We start from the raw sequence: 15583 nt of genomic DNA, 5'->3' as shown, positions 1-15583 counted from the left end.
AGGGGAGAGGTCTCCGGGGAGAGCCGTCTCCAGCGATCGTACAGATAAATAACTTCCCCCCTCCACAGACAGACACCACACAAGGAGAAGATTTAGAGTTCTTTATGCACTTCGTACGGTACGATGAAATAGTACAAGGAGGTCTGGACTCAGGGGTCCCCTCGATTTTAGTCTCTCAGGATAGGGAAAGGGTAGCGGGACAGTCTGTTTACCAGTCTGGTAGTTCGGATGAAATGATGATTAGCTCACAATCCTCGAGCTTGGTGGTTTAGCTGGTACGGGCCGCGGCAGCGCCAGCAGGTCCCGGTAGAGATGGTCGGTACACGGTCCACGGCAGCGCCGGCAGGTCCCGGTGAGGATGGTCGTTACAACGGGCCGCGGCAGCGCCAGCAGGTCCCGGTGAGGATGGTCGATACAACGGGCCGCGGCAGCGCCAGCAGGTCCCGGCGAGGATGGATGTTGCAGAAGGCCGCGGCAGCGCCAGCAGGCAGGACGATAGTTCGCAAGATAGGGCTACGGCAGCGCCAGTAGTCCGTCAAGGCAGAGTTCTCTCGGTGTCTCTCGACTCCAGGATACAACTGCCTTCCTGCTCCGGAGCTGCCTCAGTTATAGGGCAGGCGCCCTTTGATGTCCGGACCCTCGCACTTGGAGGTCGGAGGGCCCGGGATGAAGGTGTCCAGACACCCAGCAGGGGGTGGAGCCAGCGCCTGGGGGAGCTGGAGGCGATCGGCACCTGGCGGGGGAAGAGCCCTTGACGCTTCGTTCTCCCATGGATCTGCCAAGTGGTCCGCTCACCTCCTGGGTGGAGGGTGGTGCCGGGATGTCGGGGCCGGCCAGGCCCAGGGTTAGGGTCGGGTGGAGGCCACGCGGCCTCGTGGTGCAGGGCCCAAGATGGCGGCTTGACCCGGCCGGGGGAGCCGGTGGGGGCTGGGGCCCTGTCATGCGGGGAGGGAGCGAGCCCTTCGTGTGGCCTGTCCAACATGCGTCCCCCCCAGCTGAAGGCGGGGAGAGTCACCCATCTTCTTGGGGACTCTCCTCGTCGAGGCGGAAAAAGCGTGACAGGCCATCTGCGTTGGCGTGGTCTTGGCCCGGTCGGTGCTCCACCGTGAAGTCCATTCCCTGCAGGGAAATGGACCAGCGCAATAGTTTTGGGTTCTCCCCCCGCATCTGCATCAGCCACTGCAGGGGTCGATGGTCGGTTTGTACCCGGAAGTGGGTACCGAAGAGATAGGGCCGGAGCTTTTTGAGGGCCCACACCACTGCGAAGGCCTCCCTCTCGATGGTGCTCCAGCGCTGTTCTCGGGCCAGGAGACGTCGACTGATGAAGGCCACCGGCTGGTCATGACCTTCAGGGTTCAATTGGGAAAGAACCGCTCCGATGCCGTGGTCGGAGGCGTCTGTCTGTACCACGAATTCCCGACCGTAATCGGGGGCCTGGAGCACAGGGGCGGTGCACAGGGCGGCCTTCAGCTTCTCGAAGGCCGCTTGACAATCGGGGGTCCAGTTAATCCGCTTTGGTTGGTTTTTGGACGTGAGACCCGTGAGGAGCCCCACGATGCTGCCGTAGTCCTTCACGAACCGCCGGTAGTAGCCGGTGAGCCCTAAGAAGGCTCGGACCTCGGTCTGGGTGACGGGGGGCTGCCAGGACTGGATGGCAGCAATCTTAAGTTGCAGCGGGGCCACCAGCCCGCTTCCCACTTGGTGCCCAAGGTAGGTCACGGACCCTTGGCCAATTTGGCATTTGCCGGCCTTAATTGTGAGGCCGGCCCGCTGGAGGGCCTGTAGGACTTCTTGGAGGTGGAGGAGGTGGTCGGACCAGTGGCGGCTGTATACAGCGATATCGTCCAGGTAGGCAGCGCTGAACTCTTCGAGCCCCGCCAGGACCTGGTTCACAAGGCGTTGAAACGTGGCGGGGGCGTTCTTCATGCCGAAGGGCATGACCCTGAATTGGTAGTGGCCATCGGGGGTAGAGAAGGCTGACCGTTCCTGAGCCCGGGGTGTGAGACCGATCTGCCAGTAGCCCGCTGTTAGGTCGAAGATACTGAGGTAGCGGGCGGCCCCCAGCCGGTCGATCAATTCGTCCGCTCGGGGGATAGGATGAGCGTCGGTCCGGGTGACAGCGTTCAAGCCCCGGTAGTCGACGCAGAATCTCAGTTCAGGTGTGGTGCCGGGGGCAGCGGCCTTGGGGACTAATACAACCGGACTGGCCCAGGGACTGTCCGAGGGCTCGATGACCCCGATCGTGCGCATTTTGGCCACTTCCTCTTGTATGCAGGCCCGTACCCGATCTGGTACGCGGTAGGCCCGGTGTCGGATAGGGGGACTGTCCCCGGTGTCCACGTCGTGCAAACACCAAGGGGTGACCCCGGGGGTGAGGGAGAACAGGGTAGCGAACCGCAGCAGGAGGTTCCGGCAGCCCTGGCGTTGCTCCGGGGTGAGGGCATCGGAGAGCCGGACCCCGTCCACGGAACCGTCATTCTCCTGAGTCTTCAGGAGGTCCGGGAGGGGTTCGGAGTCTTCCTCTGCCCCACTGTCCGTAGCCATCAGGAGGCTGAGTTCTGAGCGCACAAAGTGTGGTTTGAGTCTGTTGGTGTGGAGGACCCGAAGGGGGTTCCGGGAGGTCCCCATGTCGATGAGGTAGGTGACGGGGCTTTTGCGCTTGACCACCTTGAAGGGCCCCGTCCACTTATCTTGCAAGGCACATGGTTCGGTGGGGGACATCACCCACACTTGTTGACCAGGCTCGAACTCGACGGAGGAGGCATTGTGATCATACCATCTCTTCATGTCTTCCTGGCTGGCCTCGAGGTTCGCCTTGGCCATCTCCCTGAAGCGCCGGGTCTGATTGCGTAGGGCCAGGAGGTATTTGAAGACGTCTGGAGGGGTCTTTAGGGGGGCCAACTCCCAACCTTCCCTGACTAGGCTGAGGGGCCCTCGCACAGGGTGCCTGTACAGGAGTTCGAAAGGGCTAAAGCCGAGGGACTTCTGGGGAACTTCTCGGTAGGCGAAGAGGAGGCACGGGAGTAGTACATCCCACTGGCGACGGAGGGGCTCTTCCAATCCCCCAATCATCCCCTTGAGAGTGCGGTTGAAACGCTCCACTAGTCCGTTCCCTTGGGGGTGATAGGGGGTCGTGAATCTGTAGGTGACCCCGCATTGTTGCCAGAGGGACTTCATGTATTTGGAGATGAAGTTCGTGCCTCGGTCGCTGACGACTTCTCGGGGGAAGCCCACCCGGGAGAAGATCCCCATTAGGGCCCGGCCAACCACCGGAGCTGTCACGGTTCGTAGGGGCACCGCCTCGGGGTAGCGGGTGGCGTGGTCCACCAGTACCAGGATGAACCTGTGTCCTTGTGCCGTGCGGGGGTCCAGGGGCCCCACAATGTCTATTCCTACCCTCTCGAACGGGGTGGTGACCACAGGGAAAGGTTGCAGAGGGGCTTTCAGCTTACGGCCACTTTTCCCGCTGGCTTGGCACGTGGGGCAGGACCGGCAGTGGTTCAGGACGTCGTTCCTCATTTTCGGCCAGAAAAAGTGGGTCACTAGGCGACTGTAAGTCTTGTCCTGGCCCAGGTGTCCAGCCAGGGGGACATCGTGGGCCCGGTTGAGTAGGAAGTCTCTGAAGCGGAGAGGTACCACCAGCACCCGACCGGCCCCTAGCTCCGCGATTCTCTGTTCGCTGTATAGCAGGTCGTTATCCCAATAGACCCAATGAGTTCCGGTGGCGTCCCCTGCGCTCTGGGCGCTGGCTTGCTGTCGGAGTCCCTCGAGGGCGGGGCAGGTCTTTTGCTCCTGGCGGAACTGTTCTTGGGTGGGCCCCCCTTCTTGATGCCACTGAGCCAGGCCGGGAAGGTCCTGGGGTTGCGCGACTCCTTCGGCCGTTGGTTCTGGGGGGTTGGCCTCGTCGTTGTCCTCTACTGGGGCGACCGGGGGTGGAGGTGCCGGCCATTCCGGTTCTTCTGATCGGGGGACAGCACGGGCGGCCATGGACCGGGTGGTTATGCAGGCCCAGTCCGGGAGGCCCAGCATCCCCAGGTGCTCTCTTCTCTCGACGGTGGCCCACGGGGAACTCTCGAGGTCATTCCCCAGGAGGCAGTCCACGGGGGCATCATCCCGGACCGTCACCTTCAACATGCCGGAGACCCCTCCCCATTCGAAGGGGACGCAGGCCATTTGACACAGACTTTCGGAATTGTCGGCTGAGCGGACGGGGCAGAGAATGTTCGGCAGGATCTGGTCGGGTTTCACCAGGTGACAGCGGACGGCCGTCACACTGGCGCCTGTGTCACGTAAGGCCTCGGCCCGATGCCCATTAATGGTCACCCACTGGCCGTATTTCCGGGTGTTGGCGGGTAGGGGAGCCCGCGGGACCATGTCTTTTCCCCCTAGGCACGCTAGAACCATGGCGGCCGGCTCCCACTCTTGCTGGGCCGGCTCATACTCTTCCTGTTCCTCTGATAGTCGTTCTTCCCCCAGGGCGGCGGCAGCTACCTGGCGGGGCCTTGGTGTTTGGTTCTGCGGGCAGCTCGGGTCATTGGCGTAGTGGCCGACTCGCTGGCATCGGTGGCACGTGACGTTGGCTCGGAACCCAGGACGCATCGGGGGGTTGCCCCGGCCGGCCGGGGGCGGGGTGCTGGCCACGGGCGTTGCGGGGATGGTGTCTCTCCCTCGGCCCTGGCCTCCTCCTCGAGGACGGTGCTGGCCTTGGTTGCTTCGGTTCTGCTCGTGTGGCCCTCTCCGGCCCACTCGGGTGCTTTCCCATCGGTCAGCTTCGGCGGCGAGCTGCCGGGGGTCAGTCAATTTACTGTCGAGGAGGTGCTGCCTGAGCTCGACGAAACAGTTGTTCGACAGGTGCTCCCATACCATAAGGTTAAAGAGTTGTTCGTAGGTCGTGACATGGCTCCCCTTGATCCAACCCTCGAAGGCTCGGCTGAAATAGTTAACGTACTCCACCCAAGTTGTACCCGGGATCCGGGTGCAATCTCTGAACCTCTGGCGGTACATCTCGGGTGTGAGGCCGTAGCGGGTGAGGAGGGCAGCCTTCATGTGGTCGTAGGACGACATTTGGTGATCTGGGAGCTGCAGCAGGGCATCGCGACCTTCGTTGACGAACCTCCCCCATAGTCCGGCTCCCCAATCACTCCGGTCGATCCGGTGGGAGGTCATGGCGATCTCGTAGGCTTTGAACCACTGTTGTATGTCGTCTTCTCGGACATACTCTCGGACAACATCCTTGGGGATGTGGACTTTTTTCTCGGTTGGCCCCGGGGTGTGCGGTCGCTCAGGCATCCCCGGTTCTTTATTCTGTTTCCGAAGTTCTATTTCCGCCAGTTTGCGCTCGTGTTCGAGTGTTATTCTCTTTTCCTCAAGCTCTCTCTGTCTCTGCTTTTCTTCTCGTTCTTCTCGGAGCCGCATATGCTCTAGATTTAGTTTCTGCTCGGCTAACTTGAGTTCACCGTCCATCTTGAGTCGTGCCATTTCCAACTCGTGTAATCTGGTTCTTTCTCTTTCCTGGATCTCCTCCTGCGAGAGGCCCGTTCCCCGCTCCTCGGGAGCCGTGGCGTTCCCCTCCGGTGTGACACTGTTTCGGTCGGAGGGCCCGGCGATCCATGCAGAATTCTTTTAGTTTGCGGTGGCTGTATTCTTCCAACTTATCCATTTGGAATCTTTCAGTGGAACCGCTATCTTTGGCTGACATCGTGGTTTTGTCGTGGGGTGAGCTACTCTCTGTACGATTACGCGTTGATTCGGATCGCGCCGCTGGCCACCAATGTTAGACGGACCGGGAGGGTCGGCCGAGGACAAGGGGAGAGGTCTCCGGGGAGAGCCGTCTCCAGCGATCGTACAGATAAATAACTTCCCCCCTCCACAGACAGACACCACACAAGGAGAAGATTTAGCGTTCTTTATGCACTTCGTACGGTACGATGAAATAGTACAAGGAGGTCTGGACTCAGGGGTCCCCTCGATTTTAGTCTCTCAGGATAGGGAAAGGGTAGCGGGACAGTCTGTTTACCAGTCTGGTAGTTCGGATGAAATGATGATTAGCTCACAATCCTCGAGCTTGGTGGTTTAGCTGGTACGGGCCGCGGCAGCGCCAGCAGGTCCCGGTAGAGATGGTCGGTACACGGTCCGCGGCAGCGCCGGCAGGTCCCGGTGAGGATGGTCGTTACAACGGGCCGCGGCAGCGCCAGCAGGTCCCGGTGAGGATGGTCGATACAACGGGCCGCGGCAGCGCCAGCAGGTCCCGGCGAGGATGGATGTTGCAGAAGGCCGCGGCAGCGCCAGCAGGCAGGACGATAGTTCGCAAGATAGGGCTACGGCAGCGCCAGTAGTCCGTCAAGGCAGAGTTCTCTCGGTGTCTCTCGACTCCAGGATACAACTGCCTTCCTGCTCCGGAGCTGCCTCAGTTATAGGGCAGGCGCCCTTTGATGTCCGGACCCTCGCACTTGGAGGTCGGAGGGCCCGGGATGAAGGTGTCCAGACACCCAGCAGGGGGTGGAGCCAGCGCCTGGGGGAGCTGGAGGCGATCGGCACCTGGCGGGGGAAGAGCCCTTGACGCTTCGTTCTCCCATTGATCTGCCAAGTGGTCCGCTCACCTCCTGGGTGGAGGGTGGTGCCGGGATGTCGGGGCCGGCCAGGCCCAGGGTTAGGGTCGGGTGGAGGCCACGCGGCCTCGTGGTGCAGGGCCCAAGATGGCGGCTTGACCCGGCCGGGGGAGCCGGTGGGGGCTGGGGCCCTGTCATGCGGGGAGGGAGCGAGCCCTTTGTGTGGCCTGTCCAACAGGTAGCATCAGTGTGCTGGGGCAGGTGACTGCTTTGAGGTGCTGTACATAATCCTGGTGTAGCCTGTGAGGCACAGTGTGATCCCTGGTCAGTGAGTGTGTGGTACCCCTCATGCCACCCGTGTACTTTCAATGGCACGTAGTGCATTTGGCCTTCCACAGTGGATTATGTCCCTATGACAAAGGTGCAATGAGTTGCATGCATACCATGGCCTGTTCATGAAGAGGATTGTTCTATATGTGTGTCTCTGTGTCTTTGCTCATGTGGATTAATGTATTCTCACTTTTGCATCCTCACAGGTAGGCGCCATTGCCAAGGGGGAGATCTGGAGGACAGCCGTCAGTGCCGTGAGGGGTACAGAGGGTCGGATGCGGGGCCTGTCTCAGGTGAGGAAACGCTGGCAGGACATCCGGTGCTGGACGAGGAGGATTGCACGGGTCCTGCTGGGGGACTCACCTGAGAGCCGTAAGAACCGTGGGTGCCGTCGTCTGACCCACATCCAGAAGCGTGTGCTGGCGGTGGTCTTCCCCGATATGGACAGGCGCCTACAGGAGAAGCAGCAGCAGGAAGGGGGTAGGTACATGTGTGTCAGTTGTGTGTCCCCAGCCAATGTAAGTGCGCAGTTGCATGGATACACTGCCAGGGTTTGATTGTGCAGTGCGTCAACTTCTCCCCAAAGTAGCCCAGTGCTGTTCTCACTCCCTCCCTTCCCCTCCTTGCCATGTGTTCCCTGGTCTGTCTGTAGCCACTCTTGCACAAGGTTATTTAGGCAGGCAGTTTATGCAGGTGCCCAATGCTAGCAGCATCATGTGTGGGGGTGATGTGTCACAGGTCTGGGGACCTTGCGTGTGCCCTGGCCAATTTCAGTCATTGTGGTGTCCATGTCACTTGGCACTGATTGTGAATCACGACATAGGGGTGTGTCTCCAAAATGTACAGCCTTCCAGCATGCATGTCCAATTGTGTGCCCTCTGACATGATGTGCCTGAGTGGGAGGCCTGCTAAGTGCAGGGACGGTTGCTTAATTTGCAGTCATGTCCATCCTGGACCATGGAGGAGTGTGGGCACTACTGTGCCCTGGGGCACCTCTTCCTAGGTATCATGTGCGTCATCCAACAATATGGCCATTCACTGTGTCTTCGCCATGGGTTGGGTAGGGTGGCATTGTACCCTTGTTAAATGGTAGCGGCAGTTTCAGTCGATAATCTTTCAAGGATTTGCCCGGCGGTAATCGCCTCTCATACCACTCGATGATTTACCAATAAAAGAGGCAGGCGCCGGAGACTGGAAGGCAGGAAACAAAGTTTTATTCCGTCGGAGCAGAACACATCAGATCAGACAGCAAGGTATCGTCACGAGGTGCTCTAACTGCATCTCTGAGACCTGGTCTCTTATACACTGGTTTATTGCTTTATTATACATAGTACATTCTTGAGATTCCCTTGATGTGCGGGGAAATATCCCCTGAAGCCCCGGCTCAGATCCACTCCCACACATGGTTACAGTAGAGGTTCCCACCCTACCCGCAGTGGGAGATGGCTATCGCGCAGCAGGGAATTCCGCTAATTCCCGGGGGTGTGTGCAACCGGCCGGGTCTCAGGGGGTAGGGGCTTTGATTCTACTGTAATCCCTTTGATGTGGGGTGTTTCCCTTACAGTAGGGGCAATAAACTGCATCCGCAGGGCTAGGTGATGGCCTGGGACCAGTTCAGACAATGGGGCGCAGAGGAAGGGGGTTATCAAAGGAGAGGCATGACCATGTATGGGTTGTCGGTCGGAAGTGGTTCCGTAGCAGGGTCGCGCAGAAGGAGAGGGTTTATGGCCTGTATGAGAGAGCGGGGGTGGCCAGCGCGCGGGGGATGCTTGCAGCGCCAGGGGAAAGCGCTGGCGGTCGAGAGTGAGCGGGGAGAGAGTGGGGTGCCTAAAATGGCGGCCGTGCATTCGCTGGTGCGTGGTGCTGGGGAGGGGCAAGATGGCGCAGATAATGTTCAGTTTGCGAGCTAAATTTCCACAGTCCTCCCTTTTAACATATCTCGCCAGCTTGTCCGGCCAATATTCGCCTTTGTTAGCCTTTCAGTTACAGTATCGTCAATGTTCGTCACACATTTTAAAGATACAGAGTCGTTTTAGGGTAGGCAGGAGTAATCTGACACATTTGTACATTGTCTCATACAGTTTGATAAAGTAGGCGAGGAGGAAGTACATTCAAAGTTGCAGTATAGTTGTGTACATGGCTGGTGTTGTATGAATGTTACTATACAAAGTTACATTTTCTTAACTTCTCAGTGTACAGTCGGAAGTGATTGATGCAACATCATGAAAACTTGATAAGAAGATAGTTAATATAATAAGGTGGTTGGGAGAGGATTTTCAACTTTTACATGGGTTCTTCTTTCCAGTGTCCTTGTTTATAAAGAGCTATCACTGGTAAGCTCTCAGTGTTGTTCTTCTTTCGTTGGCACTGTTGAGCACCGGCGGTGGAAGTAAGGTCCAGCTCAAATCCGATTTCTTCACGTGGCAGGGTGTGACCACTCACTGTTCTTTGATCACAGTCCTGTTCCTTAACACAGTTCACCACAGGTACTTTTGAGACAGGGTGCCGGCCTTTTGTTCCTCGGTAGTAGGTCAAAGTCATAGTCCAAATGAAAGAGGAAGGGAGAATGGGGTGGCATGGGATCGGATCAAAAATGCGGACCAAAGGGAGCAGAATCTTTTCAGCACTGGGCCCATCAATCGGGCCCGACGGGTTAAGACTTCAGGCACGCTGGTCAGTGAGCAGGGGCCTCGATGTAGCCCTTCGCGCTCATCGTTCTGATAATGGTGCCTCGTCTCACACTCTTGTTGCTTCGTCGCTTCCCCCTTGGTCGATGTCATAGATGTTTTATGATCCGCAGCCAGACTGTGCGTCACATCCGACCCCTCTCTTCCGATGGCTGCAGGTTATCCTTGAATAGGTCATAAGAAACGAAAGTCTTAGAGATCTTGGCAGGGAAGACATTTACATACTTCATTCTCTCTCCCAACCATTGAGTAGTTGCGGAAATGCTCTTATCTGTTACTACATGATTGGTGCCTATTAATTCTGATGTTAATGTGCGTGTTACTAATCTATTAATTACTGCTGTGGTGCAGGGTTCTGTGGGTGTCCCTGTCCATCGTCTGGCCTTCTAGGTGTCGGTTTCTGCGCCTTATAATACAAGGTTTGGTAGTACCCGTAAGTGCGGGGTGCTACTGTCATGCGTTCATGAGTATCCTTTTCATACAGTAGGTGACCCTTTATCAGCTTAAAACAGGGCCATCAGTTGTTTCGTTCGGGATACTCTGAGCCGGCTTAGTATAGGGCTGGAGTTATTTCTGGGAGAACAGGGTGCTTTAGACATTCTATTTCGGGCTAATTTGGTCAGGGGTAATTCTGGGTGGTGGAGATGGTGTCCTTTAAGAACAAAAACCACTGACATATAGTCCCCGTGTTGAGGGTCAGATTGGGAGACATCAGTCGTCTTACCTGTCCTTTCCTTCTCAGCCGATTTAGGCTTAATGATTGTAAAAAGGAGAGGTAGTAACGTGGTAAAGTATGGTCGTTTTTGTTTCTGTCAATTTGTTCGAACACCACTGTGTTCAGGCCAATTATACACTTACCAAAGAGGTGTATGTCGTTAATTTATTCAAGAAGAAAGAGGGCAAGAAAGAGCCTTTTGCGAGGGAGGGGGAGAGAGAGTGAGAGAGAGAGAGAGAGAGAGAGAGAGAGAGAGAGAGAGAGAGAGAGACGTGTGCAGAGAGAGAGAGAGAGAGAGAGAGAGAGAGAGAGAGAGAGAGAGAGAGAGAGAGAGAGACGTGTGCATCAAGTAGGCTATTTTGGCGTACATACGACACAAAACGAGAGAGAGATGGGTAAGATAATAGGCCACTTGGTGCACACACAACATGGAGTAGCATGGGTCTGTTCCATGTAAGAAAACACAAGCGGGGAAAAGACATAAATTCGGTGATCACGTACACACAAATGCCGGATAGGGTGTGACAGTACATGCATCAAGACGGAGACTCAGGGCTGCGTCGAGCACGGGGACCTCTCCTTTCCTGTCCTCTATTCCTATGCATGCTGCGTACCTTCAGTATTTTGTAGTCCATCTTATGGGTTGTCTGACCCTTTATTCTCCTCCCTTTGATCGGTGGACGCACACTTCAATCATACAATGACGCTCTCTTCAAGTGATCCGAACATGAAATGCATACACATTCATATCGTATAATCGTAGTACACACGCACAATCATATCATACAGTTTTTCATGTTCTCAATGGTGGTCTGTAATTTTACACACTATCTCACAACGTTTGTCTATGTTTTCCCTGATATTGAACTTGGTGCGGTCCATGTCCACTCCACTCTTCAGTCGGAACTTCGTTGTGACCTATAGAGGGGAAATAAGAGGGGAGGGGAGGTGCAGTATTCAAAATACCCCAGCGCGCGCAGACACGAAAGGTTCTACTTACCATGTACCAGGCTAGCCGCAGGGGTGGGTAATACCACGGACCCATTATTCTTTAGTTTGAGGCAAAGATGCTCTAGTTCATTCATCTCCTAAATTCGCGTTCCCTGATCGTGCATGTATTTCTCAATTGGTCGTGTATCATGGTGCAGGATACCATACCTTGCATGCGACATATACCTTAAGTTACAGTTCATTATTGATTTGACAATTCTTGAAAAAAAAAAGGGCAGGCGTGATGGGTACAAATTCCGTTAAACAAAAAGATTTTTAGGCAAATTGTGTCTGTATTATCTGTATGCTTTCGCTTAGGAGTAACAATCATTTATTCAAAAGAAAAACCTTCAACAACCTAGATGATTAGTCATGACACTGATTTCGTAATTCCTTTTTAAGAAGCCCTTTATTTAAAACAATGTCAGTATGGAAATACGGGCCTACAGCCGCCATAGACCGGCCACGGTGTGAGAGGCGTCGAGCAACATGAGCAACACTAGATTAACATAAAAATCGGTTCCCCCCTTTCCCCCACCATCATGTGTGAAAGCATCGCATACATATATATATATATATGTCTTTTTAACACAAATGTCACGTGGCGGGAACGCCACAAGGAGTTATAGGCCACTCCTACATCAGCGTCATCTTGGGGCGGGGTCGGGCCAGTGCACAGTCTAAGTCTTTCCATGAATTAGCAGTTGAACCAGAATTCCTTTCGGTAGTTCGAGAACTTTCGTTAGCGTCAACTTTGCGTCAGCATGGCGACACTGCAACCTTGTAGCAAAGCCACGGTTTGTTCTTAGGGCGGGGCAGCAGGCGGGTTCTTCCGCCGACGCTTTACTTTCTCACTGCACCAAGCGGAGGCAAGGCGGCTGCCGCCCGGGGGCAAAAGAGCAATGGCGGTGGTTTTGTCCTTACCGGAAGTCCGCAGGAGTCGAATGTCAAATGACTCCAACCAATTCTGCAAGGCTGAGGGGAGCATTCTGTCAAGGGTGGGGCCCATGCCCTAGCAAACAAGCTTTCGAGTCCAGAATTGTCTCACGGTGGGCCAGGCCTGGAACCGGAGGGGTCGACCGCCGGAGTTCAAGGGCAGCAGTAGCAGCAGCTCTTCGGTACAGTCAGCGGAGAGGAGCCAGCAGCAGTAACAGCAGCAGTTCGGGTGGTGCTGCCACCGGGGTGATTCCAGTAGCAGTGACGACAGCAGTTTGGATGGTATCACCACCGGGGTGGGTCCCCGATTACCTTGCTGCGGGGGCCCACTCCTCACGTCGGGCGCTAGCGGCAGTCCTGGTGAACCCGGTGCTTGGGTGGTTGCCTGGCGGCCGCGTGCAGGGGTGCCGGCTCAGCCGAACGGCGAATGAAGTGGCAGGGCGCAACTCAGCTGGCCGACGTGTGAAAGGTGTGGTTTGGGGTGCCCTCATCTGCTGGCGAGCCTCCACCTGGGGAGGTGGGGGAGGTCCGTCCGCGTCGCCTCCCCCCGCCAGGGCACCCTCCATTATTGAAGGAAGAAGCAAATGGGAAGATTCGCACGGCGTGCCAGGGTGAAATTCAGCAGGCCGATGAAAAAGATGGCTGGGTACAGCTTAGTTGGCCGGCGAGTCAAAGACGGTTGGGTGCAGCTTAGCTGGCCGGCGAGTCAAAGGCGGTTGGGTGCAGCTTAGCTGGCCGGCGAGTCAAAGGCGGTTGGGGTGCCTGGCAAGCCTCCACCTGGGGAGGTGGGGGAGGTCCGTCCGCGTCGCCTCCCCCCGCCAGGGCATCAGCCCTTATTGAAGAAAGAAGAAGAGAAAGCGGAAAGGCCCGCACAGCGTGGCGGGCTCCGCCTTGGTGTTGCCAGAACTTCGGCGCTTCGTATAGCCTCCGGCCTATTCGCACAATCGCTCGCCACTGATGTCAATGGATTTTTGCATGGCTTTTATAGCCCAAAGTCAACTAAGAGGGACCGCCCAAAACAGGCCAATGTTGCAATTTTGAGGAAGGAGAGGCGAGGACGGTGTCACGTGGACGTTAAGGCTTTGGGATGGAGGTTGCAGCAGACTGTTATGTAAATAGTTGTTTTAAAACGTGTTTTATCCTGTTCATTTTGCCGGAATGTTGTTATACTTGTAATTTATTAAAAAATGTTTGACCATACTATTTTGCTGGAGCGTTGTACGTATCAGCGATCTGGTTAGCGTATTCGGAAAAAAATGGCGTTTGCTCGATTGCACGTGATCCTAATCAAGTGTGGTGACGTTGATGGTGGGTATCAACAAACTTCCGGTTGTGTCTATTGGGGTCCCTATTTTTGTTCAGTTCCAAAAGGACCGGGCACTGGGATTTCCAGTGTCCGAACCCTCTACAGAATGCACATTGATTTCCATCTAAGTCTCTCCGTCCGTTGTAGGGTGTAGGTGTATGGTCTCTAGGGGGTTTTTGTCCTGGTTCTCGCTGTTTATCTACGGTATCGAGTTGTACCCAGGTATATCCGAACGGCTCAGCGTGGTCAACTTTCCGGATTTGTTTCCACACATCAGCCGGCAGGCATAGCCCAAAGAACAAGTCGATATCTGCTAACGTCATTATCGTTGAGCCTAAGGCTGTGCCTAATTCAGTGTAGAAGGCAGTCGGGTTCTTTCTCAAGTCGGGTAGGGTCTTTCTAAAGGTCAAAATATCTTGCCGGTCCCACGGCTGGTAGACCCAGTTATATACAACCCTTCCCTTCGCATCTTGGTGGTTGATGTCGTCGTGTGTTCCCTGACCCCGTGGGGGGACCCAGTAGGGGGCAGCTTCTTTAATGGGCATCATGGCATCGGCCCTTCCTCCCTGGGGCTTAGTTGCCATGGGGGTTTCCGTTGTGGTTGTCTGTCCATGTTCTTTAAGGTGTCGGTAGACCTCGAGTGTACGAGTGAAGAGGTTCGTTACATCGCCCTCTCTTTCTTCCCCAATGTCTACCTTCCTATATAGGGCCGCTAGGCCTTCGGGACCTTTATCGTGGTACCTATTCTCATATGTATTCAGGGTGCGATAACAGAGCCGTACGACGAAGTGTCGTCTGCGGCTGTCGGCATACGATTTATACACGTCCGTTATATACTCCTCACTTTCTTTTCGCTCCACCAGCGTCCCTACTATCTTGTCAATTCCTGCTCGTTCATCTTTAGTTAACCGATTCATTCTGGTGGACTCTTTCTTTCCTATCTCATGGTCGTCTAGCGTTGTAGTCGACGTTAGGTTCAGTACAAGAGGCTCAGCCGGCGCGGAGGCCGTGAGGGCCGAGGCCCCTGTACTGCTTTCGTTCGTGTTCGGGGGTTGTGGGTGTTGCACTACCGATTGGGAGGGTGCATACGGAGGGGGCATGTAAATGGTCGGGGGACCTAACAGTAATTCGTCATTCGTTTGCTGCTTGGAGGACAATACAGGGTAGAGCAGAGAAGGGGTCCTAACAGCGTACTGGCCTGAGGTTTCGGGCTCCTGTCTTAGTTTAGTTTCCCTTCTCTCTTTTATGTCTTCTTCTAACTTTTTAGCGGCAAGGTGAGCTGCCTTTCGTAATTCCTTTTCTGCTTTTACTTCTTCCCTCTTTTTCCGTTGCGTTGCTTCTTTGCGCCACATGCCGATACTGTCAAGCATAGTAGGCGTCGTCTTATTGCTACGCAGAGCTATTTCTAGTGCTTCTATCTTATGGTCGTCGAAGGATCCCATCAGTGGCCACTGACTTTCGGGGTCCTTCTTGGTATATTTATGCCACAGCTTGCTATAAGCTACGGCGACTAGTCCATATTTAGTGAACATGTCCTTATTAGGGGTGCCTTCCAGTGGAGCCGGATGGTTCACCTCTAATAAGCGGTCCGGGCAGAACCAACTACCAATCAGTGGGGAGAAGATAGGCATGACGGGTTTCAACGGGGACAAAAGTCAGCACTACCTATCTTTTCACTGCTTGCAAAGACTAGACAGAATATCTCTATTCTTCGTTATTTGTAAGCAGAGAATACCTCCAAAGAACCAATATCGAACAACTAGTGTTCGGACAATCAATCAATCAATCAATGGGGAGATAAAGATAGGCACGACGGGTTTCAACGGGGACAAAAGTCTGCGTTACCTACCCTTCACTATCTGCAAAGGGAGAGAGAGAGAGTATTCCTACTCCTCCCCGTTTGTAGACAGCGAATATCTCAAAAAGAACAATCAATGAGCAATACTAGTATTCAAACAATCAATCAATTATTTCGCACTTTTGTCGTATTTCACGACCTTACCCGGACCGCATGGACAGTTTCTCGTCTTCCGCCTCCAGCGCCCGATCGTCCTCTATTCTCCGTATTTGC

At 55.1% G+C, this 15583-nt stretch overlaps 1 long non-coding RNA gene across 1 annotated transcript in view; it reads right to left on the bottom strand.

Annotated features, from left to right (window-relative positions):
- Positions 1-8075: 8075 nt before the first annotated feature.
- Positions 8076-15583, bottom strand: part of LOC146783993 (uncharacterized) — a 29393-nt gene continuing 21885 nt past the window's right edge. The window contains exon 3 of the long non-coding RNA XR_014970346.1: positions 8076-9729. This is a non-coding gene — a long non-coding RNA (uncharacterized LOC146783993). The remainder of the gene's footprint in view (positions 9730-15583) is intronic.

This window comes from Triturus cristatus, chromosome 11 (genome assembly GCF_964204655.1).
Source record: "Triturus cristatus chromosome 11, aTriCri1.1, whole genome shotgun sequence".
NCBI classification, from domain to species: domain Eukaryota; kingdom Metazoa; phylum Chordata; class Amphibia; order Caudata; family Salamandridae; genus Triturus; species Triturus cristatus.
This window is presented reverse-complemented; position numbering and strand designations above follow the sequence as displayed.